The following is a 27,681-nucleotide window of genomic DNA, read 5'->3' as shown; positions in this document are numbered from 1 at the left end:
ATAATATACAGCACTCCCACACATCCATCAGAAAACCTTTTCCCTTCCACAGTGATACTCTTACGCCCTATTCATATCATATTTACTTAAAGTGATGTACAGAGTCTGAGACATTAGCTTTCTAAGAAGGTGACATCTGTGCTTACATTATGGTGCATACTTTAGGATACACAGTTCTTTACATTTTTATTTATCCTATGTTTTACATTATGGTTTACATTATCAGTCTGTCATCTCCTATATGTTATGCTGTAATATTGCATGTTTTATATCCATCCTTGTGTACTCTCACGAAACTCCTCTCTTACCCCCCATTTACCTTGGTTCCACACATTTAACGTCCATTTTCCCTTCCACCTTGGTGCCCACAGTGACAGCCAGCCTCCGTTTCCCAAGGAGCCGGTTCCAGATATAGATGGAATAGTGTTCAGGGTCTAACTTGCTCAACTGCCCCAATGCCCTGGGAGCCACCCTTTCTCTCGAGGGATACAGTTCCCTCTATTTGATGGCATTAGTCCTCCCCAGGATGTGGGTCCACCCCCACTCTCACTACTTGGGTTTCTACCCCATGGTGTCACCCACTCTGGCAGAATGAGCATTTAGACATTCCCCAGGAGCCCGTCCTGCATCAGACCCTCCCCTCCGAGCATTCTAAACAGGTAACCCTCTTTATTATATTTTGATATGATTTTCTCGGCATTTTACTCTCCACCAACACCTGACCCTCTCCTGTGTTCGTATGCTACCCCTCCCTCCCCCCACTTTTGGGCAACGTTACCCATCCGTCCCTCCCCAGCCACCCTCAAACCCGCAAAGCCCCAACCAAAGGCAACCCCTTGCCCCCCTTTTATCTCTTCTTTGTGTTCATACTTACCACCATCTCATCTTAAATTCCACCCCTGCAGACATCAGCTCATATCCTTCCTCCACCCTCCGATTTCTTGTAAGCCTATTGTTCAGTCTCTTGCTATCTAGGGCAGCTTGTTTATTTCATATCATTGAGGTCATGTAGTATTTGTCCTTCAATGTCTGGGTTGCTTCACTCAACATAAGGTTAGAGAAATTTTTTAAGGAGATACTAAATCTCTTTTAAAATTTCATTCTTGCTTTGTTACCCATAATTTGGGCAATGTTATGTAATCAGCGTACCAAATATTGTCTGCAGGCACATTTTCTCTAATTTGCTAATGTGGATTACCGGGAATAATGGCTGTTTACTCCTGGGCAGATTTGCTGACACAGGTGGAGAAAAATAAGTGATCCTACGAAGGAGAGAAAGCAATCTCAAGGATGATTCAGAGGTCTTGCAAGTCGGAAGCCCAGAAGAGGAGGAAGACTGAGAAGAAATAAAATAATGAGTTTGAAGAAATGGCAGGAAAGCAGGGAGAGCTGCCTTGGAAACCTGTACCAATCCTTCCTATTTCTTACTGCTAAGCTAACCTTCCAAAAACCCTCGTCTGATTTTGCATGCCTACTGAAGCACATCCAGAACACCCTATGTCTCCTAAATTAAGTCTACACATCTCAGCCTTTTATTGAAGACTTTCATAACAATTCCACAATAGGCAAAATATGAAAGAACAGGCATGGTTGTGTTCCAATAAAACCTTTACAAAACACATGGCAGGCCAGGTTTGGCCCACAAACTCTAGTTTGCCAACATCAACTTTAGATAATTCAGAATTGTTTTAGAAACATCCTCATACATGTATATTTTAACCCAAGTGTACAGCTTTATTCCTTCTGTTCCTTCTCCTATATGTCAAGCACTTCCACTACTGGCCTTCAACAGTATAAATTTGGATCCCTTTAAATAACTTTTCATCCTGGCTTTCTTTCAGGATTATTTCTTCCATTCTGACTCTTTTATGACTTAGACCAGTGGTTGGCTAACTTTTTCTATAAACAGCCAGATAAGGAATAGTTTAGATTTTGCAGGCCATACGTACTCTGTTGCAATGACAGTGCTGCTGCAAGCATAAAATCATCCACATAGAGTACTTAAACAAATGGGCATGGTGGTGTTCAGATAAAACATTTCCTAGAAAAACAGGCAGTATGCCAGATATGGCCTGCATGCTGTTGCTTTTCCAACAGCTGATCTAGAGGGATGGTGATTATTCTTGAAATTGTGTCCTGTAGCCTGTGCTCCACCTTGCATTTCCATTTTGAATTATACTAATGGAGACCACCCATGCCATATAGACCACTCTAAATAGGGGTTCCATTGGCCTCCACAGATCTTGGGTCCTACATTAATCTGCATTCCTCTGTGACCTTCTGTGCCCTCTGAGCCCCTCATAAAGCAATGGCTTAGAAATGTCCTGTTGATCTACACTCCCCAGTCTCAGAATCCTCTGAGAAGGCAGCCCTTTTTATTTTCCCTTCTCGTGGAGTCACATTTCTGTCAATATAACTACGAAATGTTAGAAAGTAGGAGGAATGAGGACACATTACATAAAATGTTCAGGTTTCCTCCTGTGAAACCAGCTCATACCCAGGCACATTGACAGCAGTTTCTCAAAACTGTTGAATCTCCTTTGGCACCAGAGGTTATGGGTATCCCTAGATGACTGAAGCCACTTGGGAAGAGCAGTGGGCACTTGGGAAGAGCAGATGACTGAGAGGAGGCACTAGGCAGTAGGGTGCGGGGGGGGGGGGTTCCCTGCAGGATGATGAGTCCAAATGGCTACTCCATCCAAAAGAAAGTTGAAGATGAGTAAGCATATTCAGTGCTCATACAAAATCAAATTTTCCCACTTGAATTTAGAGTGAGTGCTGGATTTTAATAATTACTTTAGGCAATTTTGAAGATGAATTGGAAAAAGGATTAACTAAACACATATTTTCCCCAAGTCCAAATTCAAAGAACAGCTTAAGTTTAAAAATCCTAAGGCCAGATTGCCTGTTCTGGCTTTTACAGAACACCCTAGACTTTAATTTCTCATGAATAAGGCAAATGGATTTCACTAGACAATTACTACTTAAATATGTTTTCCTAACCAAAACCAGAAAACTTGAAAGCCACAGAAAAATATAAGTAACTGAACGAAAACCATACAGAATCCCAGCATTTAGCTGTGGCGGCTATCCATATTTGGGATCTATTCCCGTTGCTATGCTTAGTTTTTTTTATGTAGCTATTATGACATACCTTAGAAAATAGTGTGTCTTACTTTCCTGCTCAATTATTTTCCCATGGCACTAGACAATTGTTAAGGACTCTTCCATGTCTATGATTTCAGGTATGTTTGGTTTCGTGTGAAGAGTAAGAGGACCATCAAAAATTATGGCAAATAGTATTTGAAATTTTAAAATCAGTACAACTCGAAAGCTTTTTATGGAAACTAAATGAAACAATTATATAAATGAATTATTTATAAAATTAGAAGGAATTATTGTATTTTTATTCACATTTGTTGGTCCTTGACTGGACTGTATCCTAAAAGAAAGTCCTGAAAGGTGAAATGAAGGGTTTATTGTGCCACTCCCCTCTCCTGTAGAAGAAGCATAAAAGCCAGAAGGTAGTTTTTATGACAAATTGCTAGAGATTAACAAATACAAATATTTACTAAATGGGGAGAGGAGTATTCCCCAGGTCTATTTTTTTTTAAGCCAGAACAGGAGGTAGAATTGCAGATGCTAAAAGACACACTTGGAAATGTTTCAGAGTTTCAAAATTATGTCCCCTAGAGGCAATTAAAAGGACCTTCACTTGAAAGAACTCAGAAGTATTTATAAAAACATGCCCAAGGTTTTTTTTTTTTCCTGAGTTGTTAACACCAATTTTGCTTTCCTCCTTTATTACATCTCTAGATCTTTGGAAACATAAACTATTAATATTTTATTGCCTTCTTGGAAATTTTTGGCTATGAGTTGCCTGGGAAACCAACATGTGCATTTAAGTGGTATCGAACACCAGGATAATAGGCAAGCAAATCTACATCTCCAGGATGATTCTAAAAATTTGGATGGTTGATAAAATTGAATTTAGTTTGGTGTCAAAATCATTACCTCTGGGAAGCATACCTTGATGTTCAGGTACGGTTTACTATTTTTGTCCTTTGCTTTTTAAAATGAGTTATATTGAAATATTTATGTATTATAAAGTTCACCCATTTAAATTATTCAATGAAATGTTTTTATTCACAGAGTTGTGCAAAGCCAAACAAAGACACCACAAGAAAGGAAAATTACAGACCAGCTTCTCTAATGAACCTAGATGCAAAAATACTTAACAAAATACTTGCTATTTGTATTCAACAACACATTAAATGAATTATACACCACGACCAAGTGGGATTCATTCCAGGTATGCAAGGATGGTTCAACATAAGAAAATCAAACAATGTAACACACCGTATAAACAGATTGAAGGAAAAAAATCACATGATTATATCTATAGATGCAGAAAAAGCATTTGGCAAAATACAGCACCCTTTCTTGATAAAAATACTCCAAAAGATCGGAATACAAGGAAATTTTTGAACATGATAAGGAGTGTATATGAAAAACCCACAGCCAACATCGTTTACAATGGAGAAATCCTAAAATCCTTCCCTCTAAATTCAGGAACAAGACAAGGATGCCCACTCTCTCCCCTTCTATTTAACATTGTCTTAGCAGTACTTGCTTGAGCACTGAGGCAAGAACCAGATATAAAAGGCATTCAAATTGGAAAGGAAGAAGTCAGAATTTCATTATTTACAGATGACTTGATCCTATACATAGAAAACCCTGTGAGGTCTACAACAAAGCTTCTAGAACACATAAGCAAGTTTAGTAAAGTCGCAGGTTATAAGATCAATGCGCAAAAATCAGTAGCATTTCTGTACACTAATAATGAGCAAGATCAGGAGGAAATCAAGAAACAAATACCATTCACAATAGTAAATAAAAAAATCAAATACTTAGGAATAAATTTAACTAAAGAGGTAAAAAACTTATACACTGAGAACTATACAAGACTGTTCAAGGAAATCAAAGAAGACCTAAATAAATGGAAGAATATTCCTTGTTCATGGATCGGAAGACTGAATATTATTAAGATGTCTATCCTACCAAAACTGATCTACACATTCAATGCAATCCCAATAAAAATCAACACAGCCTTCTTTAAGGAACTAGAAAAACTATGAAATTTATTTGGAAAGGAAAGAGGCCCCGTATAGCCAAAGACATATTGAAAAAGAAAAATGAAATTGGAGGAATCACACTTCCTGACTTCAAAACATACTACAAAGCTACAGTAGTGGAAACAGCATGGTATTGGCATAAGGAGAGACACACAGACCAATGGAATCGAATTGAAAGTTCTGATATAGAACCTCATATATATAGTCATATAATATTCAATAAAGCCACCAAACCCTCTCAACTGGGAGAGAATAGCCTATTCCACAAATGGTGCCTGGAGAACTGGATAGCCATATGTAGAAGAATGAAAGAGGATTACCATCTCACACCTTATACAAAGATCAACTCAAGATGGATCAAAGACCTAACTATAAGAGCCAAGACCATAAAGAGCTTGGAAAGCAGTGTAGGGAAACATCTACAGGACCTTGTAATAGGAAATGGCTTCATGAATATCACACCAAAAGCACGAGCAGCAAAAGAACAAATAGATAAATGGGACTTCCTCAAAATTAAAGCCTTCTGCACCTCAAAGGAGTTTGGTAAGAAAGTAAAAAGGGAGCCCACACAATGGGAGAAAATATTCGGCAACCATATATCTGATAAAAGACTTATAACTTGCATATATAAAGAGCTCCTATATCTTGAAAATAAAAAGATAAACAACCCATTTAAAAAATGGGGAAAAGATTTGAACAGACACTTCTCCAAAGAAGAAATACAAGTGGCTAAAAAGCACATGAAAAAATGCTCCAAATCTCTAGCTATCAGGGAAATGCAAATCAAAGCTACAATGAGATACCATCTTACTCCCATAAGATTGGCAGCTATGAAAAAAACAGAAGAATACAAATGCTGGAGAGGATGTGAACAAAGGGGAACACTCATCCACTGCTGGTGGGAATGCAGAAGGATCCAACCATTCTGGAGGACAGTTTGGCCATTTCTCAAAAAACTAACCTTAGATTTGCCATATGACCCAGCAATACCACTGCTGGGTATATACCCAGCAGAACTGAAAACAAGGACACAAACCGATATATGCACACCAATGTTCATAGCAGCATTGTTCACTATCGCCAAAAGTTGGAATCAACCCAAATGCCCATCAACAAATGAGTGGATCAATAAAATGTGGTATATACACACAATGGAATACTACTCGGCTGTCAGAACAAATACACTACAAACACACGTGATAACATGGATTTATCTTGAGAACCTTATGTTGAGTGAAGCAACCCAGGCATTGAAGGACAAATACTACATGACCTCAATGATATGAAACAAGCAACCTGCCTCAGAGAGCTAGAGACTGGAAAATAGGCTTACAGGAAATCAGGGGGTGGAGGAAGGATGTGAGCCGACGTCTGCAGGGGTGGAATCTATGATGAGCTGCTGGTAAGTATGAGCACAAAGAAGGGATAAAATGGGGGCAAGGGGTTACCTTCGGGTGGGGCTTTGCGGGATTGAGGGATGCTGGGAATGGGCGGAGGGGTAATATTGCCCAAAAAATTGTGGGGAGGGAGGGGCAACATACGAACATAGGAGATTGTCAGGTGTTGGTTTAGAGTAAAATGCTGAGAAAATCGTATCAAAACATAATTAGGAGGGTTATCTGTTTAGGATGCTCGGAGGGGATGGTCTGATGCGGGACGGACTCCTGGGGAATGTCTGAATGCTCATTTTGCCATGGTGGGTTGTACCATTGGGTAGAGACCCAAGTAGTGAGAGTAGGGGTGGACCCACATCCTCGGGAGGACTAATGCCATCAAATAGAGGGAACTATCTCTCGAGAGAAAGGGTGGCTCCCAGGGCATTAGGGCAGTTGAGGAAGTCAGGCCCTGAACACTGTTGCAAGTATCTCTGGACGTGGCTCCTCAGGAAATGGAGATTGGCTGTTGCTGTGGGCCCCAAGGGGAGGGGAAAATGGATGTTGAATGGATGGAACCAAGGTAAATGTGGGGGCAAGAGAGGAGTTTCGTGAGAGTATACGAGGATGACTATAAAACATATTATTACACCATAAACATATAGGGGACGACAGACTAATAATGTAAACCATAATGTAAAACTTAGGATAACTACAAAATTTAGAAAACTGTATATCCTAAAGTATGGACCACATTGTAAGCACAGATGTCCCCTTGTTTGAAAGCTATTGTTTTGGAGTCTGTACATCAGTTTCAGGAAATATGATATGAATAAGTTAAAAGATTTTCGCTGTGGAACGGAAAAGGTTTTATGGTGGATGTGTGGGAGTACCATATATTGTATATATAATTTAATGTGATCTAAGACTCTTGTGAAGAGAATCTCAATAGGAAAAAAGAAAAGAAAAAGATGGGATGTAGAATTTTTCCAAATCAATACGTACTCTAGGTCTAACCTTTAAACTCATCGCTATATTCCATTTTACTAGTAAGGGAACCTGACATTATATTGGGCTTCGCTTTACAGGAAGTTTTGAATCACAGGGTGGTTCAACAATGCCGGCAGAGGAATACTGGTATGGGATGTTAGTGACAGGAGATATATGGTTGACAGGGACTTATACAGGGCATATGTCCAGGGTGCATGGTATTGTTTGGATATACTCATAATGGAAACAATTAACAACAGCGGGGGGGGGTACTGGGTTCCTGGCTGGGGGTGCTCTGTCGTGATCCCTAGGGGAGCAGCAGCAGTCCCCCAGGTGCAAAGGTAAGAATCAGGAAGGAATCAGGGTCCAACAGTGGACTCCTGATACTAATGACTATGCTTGTGAGCCTATACACCTGAAATAAGAACAAGGCCTAGAGCAGCATTGTGCCTGGGAGTTTCCTCCTGACAGCCTTCATGTTACTCAAATACGGCCAGTCTCGAAGCCAAACTCAGCATGTAGATGCAGTGCATTCCCCCCAGCGTGGGACATGACACCCGGGGATGAGCCTCCCTGGCACCGAGTGATCACTACCAAATACCAGCTGAAGTTGCAACTAGAAAATGACTTTGAATTAAAGGTTCAACGCGGATCAGCAGAATATCCCTGTCTACATATAATAACATGACTTCAAAATGCTGTTTGACCTAATGTAAGGGGGAAATGGAAAGGAGAAATGAGTTTATATGGCTATGAGTCTCTAAAAAAGAGTCTGGAGGTTGTCAGAAGGATTGCCCTTATGCACACCTGAGCAGAGTCTCAGAGACAGATAAAGTAGATACAACCCCAGGTATTGGTTCTTTTGAGGGCTAAAGAGACCCACGGGTTCTATGGTCATGGCAGATGGGGTTCACTGCCATGTCAGTTGGCCCTTCTTTGGAGCTGGTGTTTCTGCGTGATGGAACTGGACTCAGGTGGGATCTCTTTTCACAAGAGTTTCATGCTATTTTACTGTAATTGTAGTTGGTGTTGGGGTTTAAGATATATTTAGGGGATTTGAATCTCTGGACTGCCAATATGATAGCCACGCCCTGAACCTCAACAGACTTCAACTCCTACACTCTGATTTATTGGACTTACCCCACTCAGCTAACATGGAGTTGAAGAATGTCAACCACCACACCATGGAACCTAGAGTGCCTACAACTGAAAGCAGGAAGATTGCATCCAGTATCCATGTGGAATCTAAGCTCCCTCTTGACATAGATGTGCAATGGACACAACCAATCCAATGTCCAAGAGCAAATGTGGCATTGGTGTGTGAAGGGTGGCCATGGTGGCTGCTGGCTGTGGGGAATGGGAGGAAGAAATGAGATGTGGAGGCATTTTCGGGACTTGGAGTTGTCCTGGGTGGTGCTTCATGGACAATTACGGGACATTGTAGATCCCCCCAGGGCCCACTGGATGGAACGTGGGAGAGTGTGGGCTATGATGTGGACCATTGACTATGGGGTGCAGCGATGCCCAAAGATGTACTTACCAGATGCAATGGATGTGTCATGATGATGGGAGAAAGTGTTGCTTTGGGGGGAGTGGGGGTGTGGGGGTGGTGGCGTTGAATGGGACATCATATTTTTTTAATGTAATATTTAAAAAAAAATGAATTAAAAAACAAAAGAAAATAGAGTGTGCAACCCTCACCGTAATCTAATTTTAGAACTTTTTCATCACCCCCAAGTAAACCCCACACTCCTTAACTGTAACTCAAAATCCCCCACCCCCATGCATATATAGCCATTAATCCATGAATACTTTCTGTCTATAGATTTACCTAATCTGGACATGTCATATAAATGGCACCATACAATATTGGTTTTTTGTGACTTTTTTTTAACTTACTGTAATTATTTTGAGGTTAATCTATGTTGCAGCATGTATCAGAATTTAATTCCTTTTTATTCCAGAATAATGTTCCATTCTATATACTACATTTCGTTTATCTCTTCATCAGCTGATGCACAATTGGCTGTTTCTACCTGTGGCTATTATGAATAGTATTGCTGTGAGCATTCATATACATGTCCCCGATTTTTTGAGTCCTTTATTATTAGATATATTAGCCCTTTGCCTGTAGTATATGTTACAAATGTTTTCTTCAAGTTTCTCTGTTGATTTGGAACTTTATTTATGGTGTTTATATCATCTAACTTGAAAAAAATTATATTCAAAGTTATCAATTTAGTTATTTTACTTGAGTCACACTTTAAAAACATTTCCCTACATCAAGATTGTCTTCTAGTATTTCTATGGATTAATTGTATTTTGTCTTTTAAAAAATCTTTTAATTTTGAAATGATTCTGGATTTACAGAAAAAATGCAAAGATAGTACTGATAGTTCCAATATACCCTTCACCCAGCTTCCCCTAATATTAATATCACCATGGTACACTTATCAAATCTAAGAAATGAACTTTGGTAAAATATTATAACCCAAACCACAGAATTTATTTCAATTTTGTCAGTTTTTCCACAAATGTCACTTCTCTGTTCTAGGATACAATTCAGGATACTATAATGCATTTAGACATCATGTATCCTGAGTCTTTCCTGAGACTGATTCTCAGTCTTTCCTTGTTTTTCGTTATTTTGAGAGTTTTGAAGAGTATTGATGAGGTTAATTGTAGAATATTCCTCAACTTTGGGTAGTCCAATTTTTGAAAAAAAATATTTTTATTAGAGAAGTTTTGAACTTATAAATCATGCACATGTGTAGAACTCCCATACAACACCCTTTAACCTATAAACCACACTGTTGTGGAACATTTGTTACAGATTATGAGATAATATCATCAGACTGTTACTACTAATTATGGTCTATAACATATTTTTGGCACATTTTTCAATATCTCTCTATTATCAACATTGTATTTCTTTGGCAATCATGCCAGAATAATTCAGTATTGCTGTTCACTATAGTCCGTAGGTTACATTAATTGTATTTTTCCCAGATTTCTCCACATTCTCACCATCCTGCAATAATGACGTACATTTGTTCTAGTTCACAGAAGGACATTGTTGCTAGTCCAATGTTTTTTCATGATTAGACCTGGTTTATGGGTTTTTGAGACTACCGCAGAAGTGAGGTCCTACTCTCATTGCATCATATCAGGGGGTTCATGATATTGATGTGAGTTCTCACTGGTGATGTTAACCTTGAACACTTGGTTAAGGTGATGTCTGTAAGCCTTCTCCATTGTAAGGTTACTATTTTTCCTTTCCATTTCCTATTCTTCCAAGTGAGTCACTAATTCTAGCCCGCACTCAAGGGAATGGGAATTAAACTCTACCTCCTGGAGTGGGTAGTATTTATGTATATTATTTGGAATACTTCTGTGAGGAAGATTTGTTTATTCTCCCCCATTTCTTCATTTATTCAATAATTTATATCCCTATGAAGTCATGGATATTTCTTTTATTTGGATTATAATCAATAATGTTGTAATTTATTTTACTGTTCAAATTTTTCCAGCTTTGGCTATTGGGAGCCCCTTCGAGTTGGCTCCTGTGTATTTTTTACATCTTCCCCTACCCCCACCCCACTTTTTTGGGGGTATTTTCTTACCTTTTGGCACTACAAGATGCTCTGTGCTAATCTTGTATTTTCCCTATCCTGTCGCTAGAATAAGCCATTTCTCAAGGGAACACAGGTTCTCTTTGATATATATAACTGAGATAAAATGCATGCAACATAAAATTGAATAAGGCATAATGGTATTTAGAAATCAAGATCTTGGCAATGATTGATATTCTTATTGCCCCTGGTGGTATCACAGACTCTAAGCCCTCTTTGAAGACAAGACTGTGAGATAGATATATGTGTACTCGTCCATAAATACATAATCTCTATAATGAGTTTATCAGGTATCTGTCTGTCCATCTATCTATTGAAAGAAAGAAACATGAGTTCATAGTGCTATGGCTAACCTAATCCAGCACGACAGGGTTCACTCTATGCTTTCCTACATGCTTAACAGTAACTTTTTGATTTTGTTATATTTACTATGTTTCTCTATATAGGATGTATATATTTTACTCTATAATGTATTTTTTTATTTAGTAAGGTTCATTTTTTTTTGTTCTAGTGGTCACTTTTCTACTGACACCTTTTAAAATTCCACTTTCTCCTTGTTTTCTCACTTAACCCTTTATTATATGGCTTATGTTTTTTTCTCAAAATTATTTAATGCCCTATACAGTGCTGGACTTTTTCTATTTTTATCTTTTCTTCTCTTATTCCCTATTTTTTCACTTGTGTCATTTCTACTTTGTCACAATATAAAACATTTGTGCATTAGTTTCCTACCCTCATCCTCACATTTGTTTTTGTCTTAAATGTACCATTGTATGTTTTAAGATTCTCACCATCAGTCTTTCACTGAAAATTTTCCAGTGTCTCTTGATTGAACGAAGTTCATTCTCTATTGGATTCCTGAAGAGAGGCTGATGAGCACAGAATTCCCTAAGTTCTTGCATTTTGATAAGTATTTTCTATAGTCTTGCTATTTGAAATACTGTTTGGCTGGATTTTAAAAAATCCTTAATTTACACTTTCTTTCTTTGAGATTTTAGAAAATTCTTCCATTATTTCCTTGCTTTATATGGTGGTTTTGGAAAGGATGATGCCCTAATTCTTTTGCCCTGTGAATTATTTGATGGTTTCCCCTGTAGGCCCTGACGATATTTTTTCTATCTTTGAAATATAATTGTTTTATTTTGATATATCTCAGATTTGATCATTTGGGCTTAATTTTTCTAGGCACTTTATGAGACCTTTGAGTGTTTAGATGCAAGTCTTTTCCTATTTCTGAGTTATTTTTTTCCATTATAGTTTTAAATATTAGGTCTGTTTCATTGTTTGTTTTTCTTTTATATGAACTCCAGTCAACTATTATTCCTTCTTGTTTTCCATTTCTACTACTTTATTTATGACCCTTTTAATTTTCTTTCCTTATATCATTTTCATCTCCTAGGCTGTTTCCCTACACTTCTTCAGTGACCCTTTTCAAGTTTTAATTTGTGGTATCGTTGTGCACCTTGTAACTTATTCTTCATTTCTGGAATATTCTGTCCTTTTTTTCTAATTTTTTGCTATGTTCAATCAGTTTTCTTTTCATTTCTCCCTGTTTTCTGTACATTTCTAAGTTTACTTTCTGGATTGTTGATTCAAGGTGTTTTTTTCCCCTGTCTTCACATGCTTGTTGATGTATATTTGGACTTTTTTCTGCTGCATGGTTATTGAAGTAGGATGGTACTCCTCATTTGATAAATGTGAAATTTCATCTTAGGATTTTCCACAAAAACTCTGTATGGATATCCTTTTTCTCTTGTCCATGTTTTATCGTATTGGGAAGCATTATAATAGTCCCAATTTAATGATGTCCTCCTCTTTCAAAATCCAGACACTTTAGTGGTGTATTTTTGTATCCTTTTTTTAGTGGTGGGGGAAACATTCTAAGTCATCTGATTTTTTTTTGGTTTATTTGTCTTTCAGGGCCCTAAATTTTCTCCCTTTTCTACTTTTCCCCTTTACTGCCAACTGCCAAAGTGTGCATCTTCCTTCTTTTTTACTTTAATTTTTCTTCTTCAGTAGCCTCTTTAAATCACATCCCCTCCCCCCAAATCAAGCATTAAATGGCACCTGGTCCTCTGTATTGCATGTGCTTTGAAATTCCATCCCTATAGTCTAGTCTGAAATCTCATCTGACCAGATACTTTTCCAGTATTTTCAAATGTAGTGAATTTTATATTTCTGGTGATTTTTACAAGTCACCCTTAGGTTCCTGTCTCTCATTTTCCTCAGCATACATTTGCTTACCACAAAGCTTTCCAGATGGATGGGTGTAAGGCAACAGTCATGTCTTGTACTGCAATTTGGTGTGTTTTTTCCCCCCTCATTTTACTCACAGTTATTTTAAAGTTTTGATATTGTATGTCTTCAGCTTAAGATGAAGGTATGGTTGCATAAAATTTACTTTCTGCTTTTTGCTTGGTATTTTTCCTTATACTTTGATGTTACTGGATTTCCTTTAGGTTCTTTGACTATGCTGGAGAAATGAATTTCAAGAGCACATCAGGTGAGTTAGGCCAGTAATTTATTCAGGTAGGGAGGGAAGAGAAATGAGAGAAAATAACAGAGCAGGGGTCCCAGGTTGAGAGGAAGGGGCTGAAAAGTGATAAAAAGGGCTGATTTACAGGCTACAATTTCCCATTATAGGTTATAAATGCCTAGGTTTTACTTGCATGGTGATCCAAGCAGGGGAGAAGCTGCTGGAGCCCGGGTCCAGAGACAAGAGAGCATAAGGGAGAGAAATCAGCCCCGGCACTGCCTTTTAAACTGTTATTTATTTCACCCTTTTGCTAATGGCAGGGGAGGAGTTTGAGTTGTTCACTACTTTGATTGCTTATTTCCCCCATCAATTTCCCAGGGGGGCCCAATGATAATGTCCTTGGGGGAATAGCCAGGGCTACTCCTGGTTCTGGAGGAAGTCTTCTGAGTGGCAGAATCTTGGGGGAGGCTTTTCCAGCAGCCATCTTTGGCTTGCAGATGTCCAAGTGGATTTCTTACCAGGTTCCAGATCCATCTATTAATTCCCTATCTTAACAGTCTGCTTCATTGAGAAGTATATTTGGGGTGATATGTTTCTATACTGCCACCATTAAAGTTAGCTACATGGAAGTGCCAGCCCCTCATGTTAATGATGGAGACACTGTAACATGGAAGAGAGCAGTTGTTGTTCCTAAGGCACTAAGAAGCAGAGAAAACACTTATTCCCATGTCTCTAGACATCCTGGTCAATGCTCTTTCCTATACAACCAGCTATTTTCTAAGAGCTCTGCAACTCAACAAGCCAGGGTTTTAATGGCAGCTCCACAAGGAAGTACTATGTGGCCTTAGGATGGGTACTTCTGCTTTTCTGAACTTCATTTTCCCCATTGCAAAATTAAGGCCTATAACACATGACTCCCAAGGACATTGTGAGCTAGCTTTAGAGGAAATAGTATTTAATGTGCCTAGCAGGGTGCCTGGTACATAATTGTTTCACAGTAGTTAACATAGACTCCTCCTCCCAGGCACATGAGACCATTCAGTATATGCAAAGGGAAATGGTCAGCTGTGCTGAGGAGCCTGGCTGCTCAGAGCACTTCTCATCTCACAGGAGGTAAACTCACAGCCCAAACCTGCACTGATGTGATCATGGTCTAGACACTCTCCTCCCTGCTCCCTACTAACATCCCCCAAGGAAGCACAGCCTTCAAAACATAGGCTTTCCCACACTCTCCCACAGTCCACCCAGTGGGCCATGGGAGGACATACAATGTCTGGTAACTATCCCTGCAGCACCACCCAGGACAACTCCAAGTCCCGAAAATGCCCCCACATCTCATCTCTTCCTCCCACTCCCTACACCCAGCAGCCACCATGGCCACTTTCTCCACACCAATGCCACATTTTCTTTGGTTACTAATCACAATAGTTCATGAATAGAATATCAGTAAGTCCACTCTAATCCATACTCTATTCCTCCATCCTGTGGACCCTGGAATGGTTGTGTCCACTCCACATCTATATCAAGAGGGGGCTTAGATTCCACAAGGATGCTGGATGCAATCCTGCTTTCAGTTGTAGGCACTCTTGGCTCCATGGTGTGGTGGTTGACCTTCTTCACCTCCCTGTTAGCTGGCCATGGTAAGTCCAATAAACAAGATTGTAGGAGTTGCAAGTCTGCTGAGGCTCAGGGCCTGGCTGTCACATGGACAGTCCAGAGATTCATGACCTGATGGACTATGAATGCCCAAATCCAATGTTATTTCTTTGACTTTGATTCATTTCATCTTCATTTTCTTCTATAATTCATTTTATTTTTTTTTTTATTTTTTATTTTTATTATTTTTTTTTAATTTTTTAATTTTTTATTGACTTTGTAATAATATTACATTAAAAATATATATGTGAGGTCCCATTCAACCCCACCCCCCCACCCCCCCTCTCCCCCCCCCCCAACAACACCCGTTCCCATCATCATGACACATCCATTGGATTTGGTAAGTACATCTTTGGGCACCTCTGCACCTCATATACATTGGTTCACATCATGGCCCATACTCTCCTCTATTCCATCATGTAGGCCCTGTGAGGATTTACAATGTCCGGTGATTACCTCTGAAGCACCATCCAGGGCAGCTCCATGTCCCGAAGACGCCTCCACCTCTCATCTCTTCCTGCCTTTCCCCATACCCTTTGTCCATTATGTCCACTTTTCCCAATCCAATGCCACCTCTTCTATGTGGACACTGGATTGGTTGTGTCCATTGCACCTTTATGTCAAGAGGAGGCTCAGATTCCACCTGGATGCTGGATGCAATCCTCCCATTTTCAGTTGTAATCACTCTAGGCTCCATGGTGTGGTGGTTGTCCTTCTTCACCTCCATCTTAGCTGAGTGTGGTAAGTCCAATAAATCAGATTGTAGGTGCTGGAGTCTGTTGAGGCTCAGGATCTGGCTATCACATTGTCAGTCCAGAGATTCAAATCCCCTAAATATATCTTAAACCCCAACATTAACTGCACCTCCTGCACATTAGCATGAAAGTCTTATGAAGGGAGATCCCATCTGAGTCCAGATTCATCACACATAAACACCATTTCCAAAGAGGGGCCATCTGCCCTGGTAGTTAACCCCATCGGCCATGACCATAACTCCCATGACTCAACTCTCACTTCGCATTATTCCTTTTCTCTGTCAGTTCCCTCTTCTAACCTCTTAACGTGCATTTGTGAAGGTTTTTTCCATCCAAGATGGGGTAACTTCCTCTATATTAACAAAAAATCCAAAAAGTTTTGTGTGGGTTGATACAACAATGGTTTATTTCTTGTTTATGCTGGATAACCATCAGCAGTGAGTTTCTGCTCATTGATGTCATCCAGGAACCCCCTTGTTCCTGGAGCTCCTTTTTGACACATACTTTCATGATTTCAGGTAAAAAGGGATACAGTTACTTGTTCACTGACTTTTTAAGCTTTTGATCATAAATGGCATTAGTCACTTTTACTCATATTTAGTTGGCTAAAGTAACCATATTTCAGTACTGTCATATACCAGGAACAAGGTGAGAATCAGAGTATTTGTGAGCAACTATAACATATTAGTCTGACAAGGTGTGCCAATGCAAAGTACCAGAAATCTGCTGGGTTTTATAAAGAGCATTTATCTGGGATAAAATCTTACAGTTATAAGGCCATAAAAAGTTCAACTCAAGGTTGCTTTCTCACCAAAATCAGTTGCCACATGTTGAAGCAAGATTGTCCCCAATCTCTGGCTTGTCTCAGTCTTCCCCATGGGCTTCCTCTTTCTCTTTAAGCTCCATTCACCCAGCCTATTGAGGCTTTGTTCTTAAGTAAAGTCATCTCTCTTCTGGCATATGGCTCGTTTCTTTCCAGGCCTCCTGTATCAGTCCCAGTGCTCTTCCTAATTTCAACTGTAAGCTATCATGCAAAATGGTTTATCTCTACCCAAGGCTTTGAGTGTTTGGGCCTTCTCCTTTCTATCATATGACAGGTCTAAAATGACAGAGCTTTTTCTTCCTGTGTGTCTTCTTGAGTGAATGTCCATTTATATCAGATGAAGCAAGGTGCAGAGACTCAACCGGAGTCACATTGTCTGATGTAGTCAAAAGCCTTAATCTTAACAGGTAATCTAATCAAAGACACTTCAACTGAATTTAATTCAGTCAAAGGGTATCATACCCAGAGGAATAGATTAGTTTTCACACATATTTCTCTTTTTGGTATTCGTAAATAATCTCAAACTGCCCCATACAATGACCACCATATATTCCTTACTGATATCTGTAACTTCACTCTTTTCATGGATGGTGATATCTGTGCTTTTGGCTTCATCTACTTCTATATAACATGATTCTCAAAGCTTATAATTATAGGCAAGATATCTTTCTTTATCCTGAGAGCCACATATCCATTTGACATCCCAAGTCCTGGACTGTAGGAAACTAAAATAAATTCTAACACTTAAAATGTAATTATCACCATCCCATTTATTTTTTATTTTTTATTTATTTTATTTATTTAATTCCCCTCCCCTCCCCTGGTTGTCTGTTTTCTGTGTCTTTTTGCTGCGTCTTGTTTCTTTGTCCGCTTCTGTTGTCGTCAGCGGCACGGGAAGTGTGGGCGGCGCCATTCCTCGGCAGGCTGCTCCCTCCTTCGTGCTGGGCGGCTCTCCTTATGGGTGCACTCCTTGCGCGTGGGGCTCCCCTACGCGGGGGACACCCCTGGGTGGCGCGGCACTCCTTGCGCGCATCAGCACTGCGCATGGGCCAGCTCCACACGTCACCATCCCATTTAAAACTATCTATATTACTTCCCTACTTCTTCTGATAGCACCTCAATTCTCCCAGTTAAACCAGGTTGGGAACCTTACTCATCACTTTTCCTCATTGTAGCTATTTCAGACTAAGGACAGTTTGGTGATTTTTACCACTGAAGTGTCTCTTCAATATGACTCCTCTGCACCATCCCCATTACAATTCTCCTTGCAATATTCTCTGTGACTTTTTTACATGGACTCCTTCAATAGGTTTCAAAGAGTTCCTCACCCTTTTCATCTATCCAGTGCATTTTGTCACCAATCTAATGCTTTGATGACATCCTTCCCTTATGCATAAACCCTGTCAAAATCCTCACTGTCTACCAAATCAAGTCATAATTTCTTAGCCTGGCATTCAGTACCTATCATGTCCTGACCTCTGCCTAAATTTATTTTGGTCTCACTCATTGACTTTTTAAAAAAAATATTTATTTATTTCTCTCCCCTTCTCCCCCCTGCCCCAGTTGTCTGTTCTCTGTGTCTATTTGCTGCGTCTTCTTTGTCCGCTCTGTTGTTGTCAGCGGCACGGGAATCTGTGTTTCTTTTTGTTGCATCATCTTGTTGTGTCAGCTCTCTGTGTGTGCAGTGCCATTCCTGGGCAGGCTGCACTTTCTTTCGCGCTGGGCAGCTCTCCTTCTGGGGTACACTCCTTGTGAGTGGGGCTCCCCTGCGCGGGAACACCCCTGCATGGCAGGGCACTCCTTGTGCACATCAGCACTGCACATGGGCCAGCTCCACATGGGTCAAGGAGGCCCAGGTTTGAACCGCGGACCTCCCATGTGGTAGATGGATGCCCTAACCACTGGGCCAAATCCACTTCCCACTCATTGACTTTTGGTTTCCCATTTATTTCTTTGCTTCCTACCATATGCATACCCAAGTCCCATATATATTTAGGATTACCAACTGTTCTGGTTTCCCAGGACTTAGGAGTTGTGGGATGCAGGTCATTCACTGATAAAACCTGGAGAGTCCAGGGAAAACTGATAAGTTTGTTGCCCTAGATATTTCATACTGACAATTGACCCAGACATACACCTTCTCTGACTGATTACTCACATCCCTGCTGCTCAGAAAGACTACTCATCCTTATTTTCTCCACTGAAATGCAAACCGTTTTTCAAATCTTTTATCATTCCCTTCTAAGAAGTCCTCTTCTCCAATCAGAATTAATATTTTCCTCTGGTATTCTTTCATAGTATTTAGATTTTCCCCATCTGTTATAGCATATATCATGTTCCTTATTAACTAATAGTTTAATAACTGAGTAGATATAATAAATGCTTGTCTCCCTCTCTTGACTGTTATTTCCTTGAGGGAAGGATTCCTGAATCCTTTATTGCCATATTTGGCACAATAATTGTCAATAAGTACTAGTTTGATGGAAATCAGGGAGCAAAGAGAAATTAGAATAAGGAAACAACTATTTATGGATATAAAGCGGTTACAGCAGGAAGAACAGGTAGAAGACGGGACCAATGTCATGCATGTCCCGCTCTTTTTTTCTACAGTGATGCCATGTCTCACTGGTTCTCCATCTACCTCAGTCAAAGCATTATTCCCCCCGAAACATTCAAAAGAGCCATGACTCTACTTCAGTAATTTGCTTTCATTTGCTGCTTATTGATTTACTAGTCCTGATTGCTGCCTAACACTGTAGGCAACATCAATTATTTACCTTACTATCCTCTATGAGCCATCTTTATACAAATATATACTCCCTATTTTTTTTTTTGCCTCCATATACCTTCTAGTTTGTTACTTTGCATCTATCCACCCATGGTAAGCATCCCAAACCCTTTCTAATCCCAAATGTTAACTAGTACTAACACAGGGATTTTTGGGTTCCATCACTTCTGCCACTATCATCAGTCCCAACCCAGTCAAAATTTATTTCTGGGCCATATGATAATAAGATCTTCTCCTCTGGGATTACACTTGCAGAATGAAATGTAAAATGGGGGTAAAAATACCTAATAGGAAATTAGATTCTGCATTTTAACAGCCAAAACACTCAGTATATTGGTCTTAATTTGTAGAAGTGGGGTGCATGGAGCAACTTGTCCTGAGAGACACTTAGCTTTAGGTACCAGTGGCCTTGATCTACCTCACAGGTCATAATCCTTTTACTCAGCTAAACCATTCTCTTTGCTTAAGTTGAATTTAATAGATGGATACTGGACATCTACAATGTTCTATCTGCTGTGTTCTTACAGTACAGTATACTTAAATTAGAATATCTGTGTGTTGAATTGCAGCTACTGCTTTAAATTTCTTTTGTTTCCCCACTAGACTGAGAAAGATACTGTGCCTTTTTTCACATCTCCAGTGCTTAGCACAGTGTCAAGGACAAAAAGGATACTCAATAAATGTCAGAAGAATAAATGTACAGGAATTTTAAAGGGAACAGATATAAAGACAGTTTCTTCCCTAAAAGAAGTCACCATCCTGCTGAAGGGGAAAAGAGCTTTGAAGAAAATTAACTTTAAACAAGTCAGACAAAGAGGTATTATCACTCTATTATAGAACTGAGTGAAGAACAGAAATGCATTTTGACCAGAGGATGTTGAGTCTATTTAAATTTATATTCAATGTTCAGGTGTTCATGGGGCAATGTCTTGGTAGGTGGACACCCACATAATAACCAAAAGAATATTGAATTCCCACCCTGATGAGTTCTGCTACATTCTCTAATAGAATAGCAAGAATCCCTGAGTACAAGAACAGTGCCTAGTGAAGGAAGACAGATCATGATGCCAGGCCCTTGATATTGATGATTGTACTTATGAACCTTTTCTTGTGAAGATGAAACTTTGTCTAGTATTATATATTTCCTAAGTTACCTCCTGAAGGCCTCCTTGTTACTTAAATGTGGCCTCTCTCTAAACCAAACTTAGTATATTAATACACTACCTTCTCCCCTCGCATGGGACATGACTCCTGGGGATGGGCCTCCCTGGTACCAAGGAATTATTACCAAGTGCCAACTAGCAATGCATCTGGACAAACACTTTGACCAAAAGGGGCAAATATTAAATACAAATTAGTTTTTATGACTAAGAGATTTTAAAATGAGTTGGGAGGTCATTCTAGATGTTAAACTTATGCATATCTCAGCAGGATCTCGTTGACTGCTGCAGTAAAGAGTGCCTCAAACAATGGGGCTCCTGAGGGCTCTAGGGACATCCAGACCCTATAAGTAGAGCAGACAATCTCAGGAATTTGGTACCCTGTCAGTGGGCCTTACTTTGTAATTTATGCTCCCCAGTGTATCAGAGTTAGACTAATGAGTTTCCCTACACATGGCTCTTCTCCCCCTTTTATTTGAACCTATAATTAGCACTATACTTGTTAAAAAAATATGTCCCAGAGACTTAAATATTTGGTCTGTTTATGTGCCAGTTGAGCCCTGAATCTCAGCAAAGTTGCAACATCTACTCTCCAGTTCACTGGACTCAGGACAACTAACAAGGAGATGATGATGGAGAATGCCCATCCCAAGGAACAGAAATTGTCTTCAACTACAAGCAAGATAATTCCATCTATCTGCCTTATAGAATCTAGGCCCCCTTTCAATTAGAGTGGGTATCACCATCCCAAAATTCTTAAGATTTCAGAATGAACAATGGACTAAAGTAGAGAATATTATTCTATTATAGACATTATTATTCTAGCTATGGAAGATCTTTTATCATTGATATAATGGCTGTGGCCACCAGAGGTTCTGAGGGTAGGAAGAGGGAAGAAAAGGTGTAATATGGGGGCATTTTCAGGACATTGGAATTATCCTGCATGATCTGGCAGTTACAGATACAGGCCATTATATATTTTGTCATAATCTTTAAAATTGTTCAGGTCAGAGTGTGAACTATAATGTAAACTGTAGTCCCTGGTTAGTAGAAATGCTTCAATATATGTTCATCAGTTGTAACAAATGTACCACACTAATGAAGGATGTTAATGTGGGAAACTGTGGGAAAGGAAGGGGGTGGGAAATATGGGAATCCCCTATATTTTTGGTAACATTTATGTAATCTAAATCTTATTTTAAAAAAATTAAAATACATTTTGATTCAATGAAACTTTTAGGATTTACTTACTAATGGCTTATGACATGTCTATCTTTGGTTCCAAATTTCCTGCATTGTCTTCAAAATAAGTTTTATTTTGTCTTAGAATTTCATCATATAATGACCAGGTCCATGCTTGTGTTAACTGATATTTATTTCTCACCATGGAATAAGGTACTAATATTAAAAATCATGTTCAAGAGCAAAGTAAGTTTGTTGTTGTCAGGAGGGAAAGTGGGAACATGGGAAAGTAGATGCATGGTAACCAATTTTCTCAATCCAAAACTGATGTGGATATTCTGACAAGTGTGAGTTAATTTTCAGAAACTGTTATTGTAAGATTGTCTATTTCCAATAGACAGACCTGCCCAATCCTACGCTTTAAAGGAAAACATGTCTTTTAGTGAGAAGGTGATTTATTGTGAGTGCACAAGCAAGGAACTGGGGGGATCTTCCCCAAACCACTTCAAAATGAGAATGGGAACTAGGGTTTTTAAAGGCATAGGGGAGTCTAAGGGGACAAGAATAAAACAAGTAAAAAAAAAAGTTTATAAGAGAGGTCTTGTGAGGAGAGGAGGGTATGTGCATTTTCTCACTCCTGTGTTTTCTCAAGCACACCCAACTATTCCTTGATTTTAGCATCTAATAAACCACAGTTTAGATATAATTGTGCAGGTGCAAGACCTTCATGTCTCCTTTCTCAGACATATGCTCAAGCAAATGAATTTTTTTGTCTCTTAGAAAAGTTACTTATTTACATCATTCTGTTTGGTTTTGCTTTGAGATATTATCTTATTCCTGTAAGGAAAACTGAGAAGGTCTGGTTAATATCCTTCAGGGAACTAAGTTTAAAGTGTCAACTTCTAAATTTAGAATTATAGGAAATCAGCTCAATTAGTTTTAGAATTTTCAAAGCTGCTTAAGAAATTTCAGTAAGCACATTTTCCAGCTATTAGAACAACATGAAGGAATATTTGAGGTTAGAATCATCTCAGAAAATTGAGTTATGAGAGACAGTTGGGTGTTTAAGACTTGGGCTCTAGACATCAGAGAAACCTGAATTTGAATCTTGGCCTTGCTACTTCCATGGGACATTTGCCTCACCACTTAACCTCTCTTGGCATTAGTTTTGTCATCTGTAAAACACTTTCTACCTTAGAGTGACACTATGAATATTAAAAGAGATGGTGTATAAAACTTTATCCCTGGTATACAGTAAATACTCAATTAATTTATTTTTATTCTTTTTTATTGTTACAGGAGCCTGAATAAGCTGCTCAAGTGGCACATTGATCAGAATTTTGGCAAGATAATTTTATTAGTCAAGCAAAAGGGTGCTGATGCAAAGTACCAGAAATTTGCTGGCTTTTATAAAGTATATTTATTTGGGGTAAAACCTAACAGTTAAAAGAGTCCAAGTCAAGGTTACTTCCTTATCAAATTCTTTTGCCATGTGTTGAAGAAAGATAGTGGATGACGTCTGTGAATATTTAGCCTTCCTCTTCCCCTTTAAGGCTCCACGGGTCCAGCTTCTTCTGATCTCAGCTTTAGGCTGGCATAAGGCTTGTCTCTCTTTCCAGGGCTTTCTCTCCTGGCTCAGATGCTCTGTTCTCTTCACAAGGTCAGCTGTAAACTATCAGGCAAATGGCTCATCTCTTCATGGGACCTCTGCCTTGTCTATGGAGCTGTCTTCCTCTGTATTCTCCTCGATTGAATGTCCACTCATATAGCCCACCTAGGGGGCAGTGACTCAACCCTGCATGCCCTAATCAGAGTCCTGATCTTTATTTAGTCAAATAAACATAATGCCTTTGAATTTAAAATCAAAGGGTATCATGCCCAGAGGAACAGACCAGCTGGCAAATATAATCTATATCTGTTTTTGGAATTCATAAATATTGTCAAACTGCCACAATAATCTTTTAGGTTCTTCCAGACCTGGGTTTCTGAGTTTATAATTCTCTAATGAGGGAAAAAATAAACTTTACTCATTGATATCTGTGATCAGATAGCCAGGCACACTGCATACTTCTCCAACAGCAATAACTTAGCTGGCAGTTTGTAGGGAAAGATATGGGAGAAGTTCAATATCTAGAAAGCACTAGGATCTACAACTTCCTGTGGTCTGCATAGGGAAATTTGACCACATAAGAATAATTCATAAGAGTGTCAATATAAAAGAGCTCCATATATCTCTGATTGTGAGTATTTTGATGTTAAGTACCTGAATGGGTGAGGTTAATTTGAATAATCTTCTATTATTGCAAGAAATATGGAAAAATGTTCAAGAAAATGTGAAAACTTTTCTTCAGATATTGTGGCACAAACTGAAAAATTCCTATTCCAAAAACAAATGTGTCTTCTGCCTATGGGAGGGTAGAAACATCAGCTTTTAAGAGCTAGACCCAGAGTCAAGTCAGTGTAGTGCCTAAGAAACTGAGTTTTATGGCATGGACAAGCTCTGTAACACTGCAGGTTATGCCAAATCCCAATCAAGGCTTAACAATTTACCTTGATGTCCCCTGAACATTTTGCAATTGGAGTCAATAAATTAAAACTGAAAACAAATACAGCCATGAAAACATTTAATGGTATAAATTCAATTGACAAAGAGTTCTTCTTTTTTGGATGCTCAAGGGAATGGGTCCCTGGGAAAATGTTTACTATTTCCCTTGCCTACATTGCAATGATAGCAAAGACTCCTGGTATTTTGAAGACTAGATTCTCCTAGTAATCTATCCGCATTTCTTTTTTTAACCTTTTAATTACAGAACTTGTAGGTGTACAGAAAAATCTTGCAGAAAATATGGAGGTCCCATATATCCCCCATATAATTAACATTTTGCATTAGTGTGGTAGTTTTGTTATAATTAATGAAAGCATGTTATTATAATTGAGCTCTTAACTATAGGCCATAGATTACCTAGGTTTCACTGTTTCTGTTGTACAATACTATGTTACTTTAGTTTTTTATTTTAAGAACATACATGTTATCTAAATTTCCCCATTTAACCAGATTCAAATCTATAATTCAGTGGTGTTAGGTAAATTCATGATATTGTGCTACCGTCAACACCATCCATTACCAAAACTTTTCCATTACCCCAAACAGAAACTCTGAATCAAATACACACCAATTCCCCATCCCCTAACCCTACCTCAGCCTTTGGTAGCCTGTAGTCTAGTTTCTGACTATATGAATTTGCTTATTCTAATAACTTCACATCACTGAGATCATAAAATATTTGTCCTTTGTGTCTGATTTATTTCACTCAATGTGACGTCTTCAAGGGTCATCCATGCTATTGCATGAATGACAATTCTTTCCTTTTTATGTCTGGATACTAACAACATTTTATCTGTTAATTGTTTGATGGGCCCATAACTTGCTTCCATCTTTTGGCAATTGTGAATAATGACACTATGAACATTGTTATCAATTACATTTTTAGACTGTGATTTCGATTATTTTGGGTTTATACATGAAAGTGCGATTGCCAGGTCATATGGTAATTCTATATTTAACTTTCCAGGTAATCACCAAACTGATTTACACAATGACTGCTTCATTATATATATATATATATATATATTTTTTTTTAAGATTTATTTATTTATTTAATCCTCCCCCTCCCCCAGTTGTCTGTTTTCTGCGTCTTTTTGCTGCACCTTGTTTCTTTGTCTGCTTCTGTTGTCCTCATCAGCATGGGAAGTGTGGGCGGTGCCATTCCTGGGCAGGCTGCACTTTCTTTCGTGCTGGACATCCCTCCTTACGGGGCGCATTCCTTGCGTGTGGGGCTCCCTTACGTGGGGGACACCCCTGCGTGGCATGGCACTCCTTGCACGCATCAGCACTGCACATGGGCCAGCTCCACACGGGTCAAGGAGACCCGGGGTTTGAACGCGGACCTCCCATGTGGTAGACGGACGCCCTAACCACTGGGCCAAGTCCGTTTCCCTTATATTCTTATTAACAAGGAAAAAGTGTTATTATTTCTACACATCCTCTCTAACACCTGTTAATTTCTTTTTTTAAAAATAGTAGCCATTCTAGTGGGTGTGAATGGTATCACATTGTGGTTTTGATTTGCATTTCCCCTGTGGTTAATGATGTGGATCATCTTTTCATGTGCTTATTGGCCATTACTATATCTCCTTTTGGAGAAATGTCTGTTCAAGACTTTTGCCTTTTCTAAAAACTAAATTTAGCCATTTGCCTTTCACAGCCTCAAGGACTGTAACCTTTTAAACTAATAAAATCCCATTGTAAAAACCAACCCATTTCTGGTATATTGCTCCCAGCAGCTTTTGGTAAACTGAAATACACAAGGTCTAGAAGATCCTCCCATGTTTCTTCTGGGTATTTTTTATTTTTCCTTCTTTTATTTAGATTTTTGGTACATTTTGGATTAGTTTTGTATATGGTATGAGGTAGGTATCCACCTTCATTCTTTTGCCTATGGAGATCCAGTATTCACAGTACTATTTATTGAAGAAACTATTCTTTACCAATTGTGTGGACTTGGTACTCCTGTCAAAAATTTATTAGTCAGAGAAGGAGGAGTAGAGAGGCAGAAGGATCACTTTTCTCCCTGTGAAAATAGCTAGAAGAAAGGCAGAGACTGTCTGAAAGCCTTCTTTGGGGCTCAGGACACAAGAGGAAGGTGAAAAAAAAACAGAAGAGAGAGGGGCAAAAGAGAGGAAACTCAACTGGCTGAAAAATTCCATGCATAGAGCTGGAACAACATCATCAGGCACCCTTCCCTCCACCTATGGAGCAAATAGCAGTTTGCATATTGCAGAGACTGTGGAGTGCAGTGGTTGTGGACTGAGCAGTTTGCAGGCATCCTCTTCATCAAGAAAGGGGAGTAGGAGCAACACAGTCTAGAGCAAATTCAGATTTTGGTCAGCGAACTTGGTATGCTGCATTGTAGGAATTGCACAATTCAAGGCTGGGTGGACCTCTGACATTGTTTGCCATAACAGAAGACAGGGAGGAAAAATAATTTGCATTCTCAAATACGTTCCCTACTGACCTGGGCTGGTTGCTGAAGAGGCAGAGGGAGCGAATGTGTGACCAGCCAAGGGTAGAGAGTAACCTCTGAGAAAAATTGTGAGGCTTGGCTGTTCTCATAATAGAGCTTATGGGAATGAAATACACAATAAACAAGACTAAAAATAGAGTCACACAACAGATTTGAAATCATGGAAGAAAGAATCATAGAGGAAAGAACAACTGAAATTGAAGAGAAAGAAGGAAAGAGAATAGAATTGAAAATTGATCAGGGGTTCAGGGAGTTGAATGGCAAAACATGAAATGCAGCAACATACACGTTATGGGAATTCCAAGAGATAAGAAGGCAAAAGGGGCAGAAACAGTATTTGAGGAAGTAATCACCAAAAATTTCTCAACTCTCATGAAAGACATGAATATTTATATGTCCAGGAAGCACAGAGTACTCCAATTAGAAGAAATCCAAATAGACCTACCCCAAGAAACATAATATACAGAATACCAAATTCCAGAGATAAAGAGAAAATTCTGAAACCTGCAAGGGAAAAGCAAAACATCCCATACAAGAGATGTCCAGTAAGACTTATTGTGGATTTATCTTCAGAAATCGTAGAGACAAGGAGGTAATCATATGATAAAATTATGGTACTGAAAGAGA

At 39.1% G+C, this 27,681-nt stretch overlaps 1 long non-coding RNA gene across 2 annotated transcripts in view; it reads left to right on the top strand.

Annotated features, from left to right (window-relative positions):
* The window catches only part of LOC139438094 (uncharacterized), an 81,984-nt gene extending 55,698 nt beyond the window's left edge, over positions 1 to 26,286 (top strand). Inside the window, exons 2-5 of one of the 2 annotated variants that reach the window (XR_011647981.1) lie at positions 3,817 to 4,041; positions 4,153 to 6,537; positions 13,590 to 13,633; positions 21,342 to 22,021. This is a non-coding gene — a long non-coding RNA (uncharacterized lncRNA). Of the gene's footprint in view, positions 1 to 3,816; positions 4,042 to 4,152; positions 6,538 to 13,589; positions 13,634 to 21,341; positions 22,022 to 23,269 lie in introns of those variants that run through there. The other variant, XR_011647982.1, reaches the window with a different exon arrangement.
* The last annotated feature ends 1,395 nt before the right edge of the window (positions 26,287 to 27,681 follow it).

This window comes from Dasypus novemcinctus, chromosome X, assembly GCF_030445035.2.
Source record: "Dasypus novemcinctus isolate mDasNov1 chromosome X, mDasNov1.1.hap2, whole genome shotgun sequence".
NCBI lineage: Eukaryota > Metazoa > Chordata > Mammalia > Cingulata > Dasypodidae > Dasypus > Dasypus novemcinctus.
This window is presented reverse-complemented; position numbering and strand designations above follow the sequence as displayed.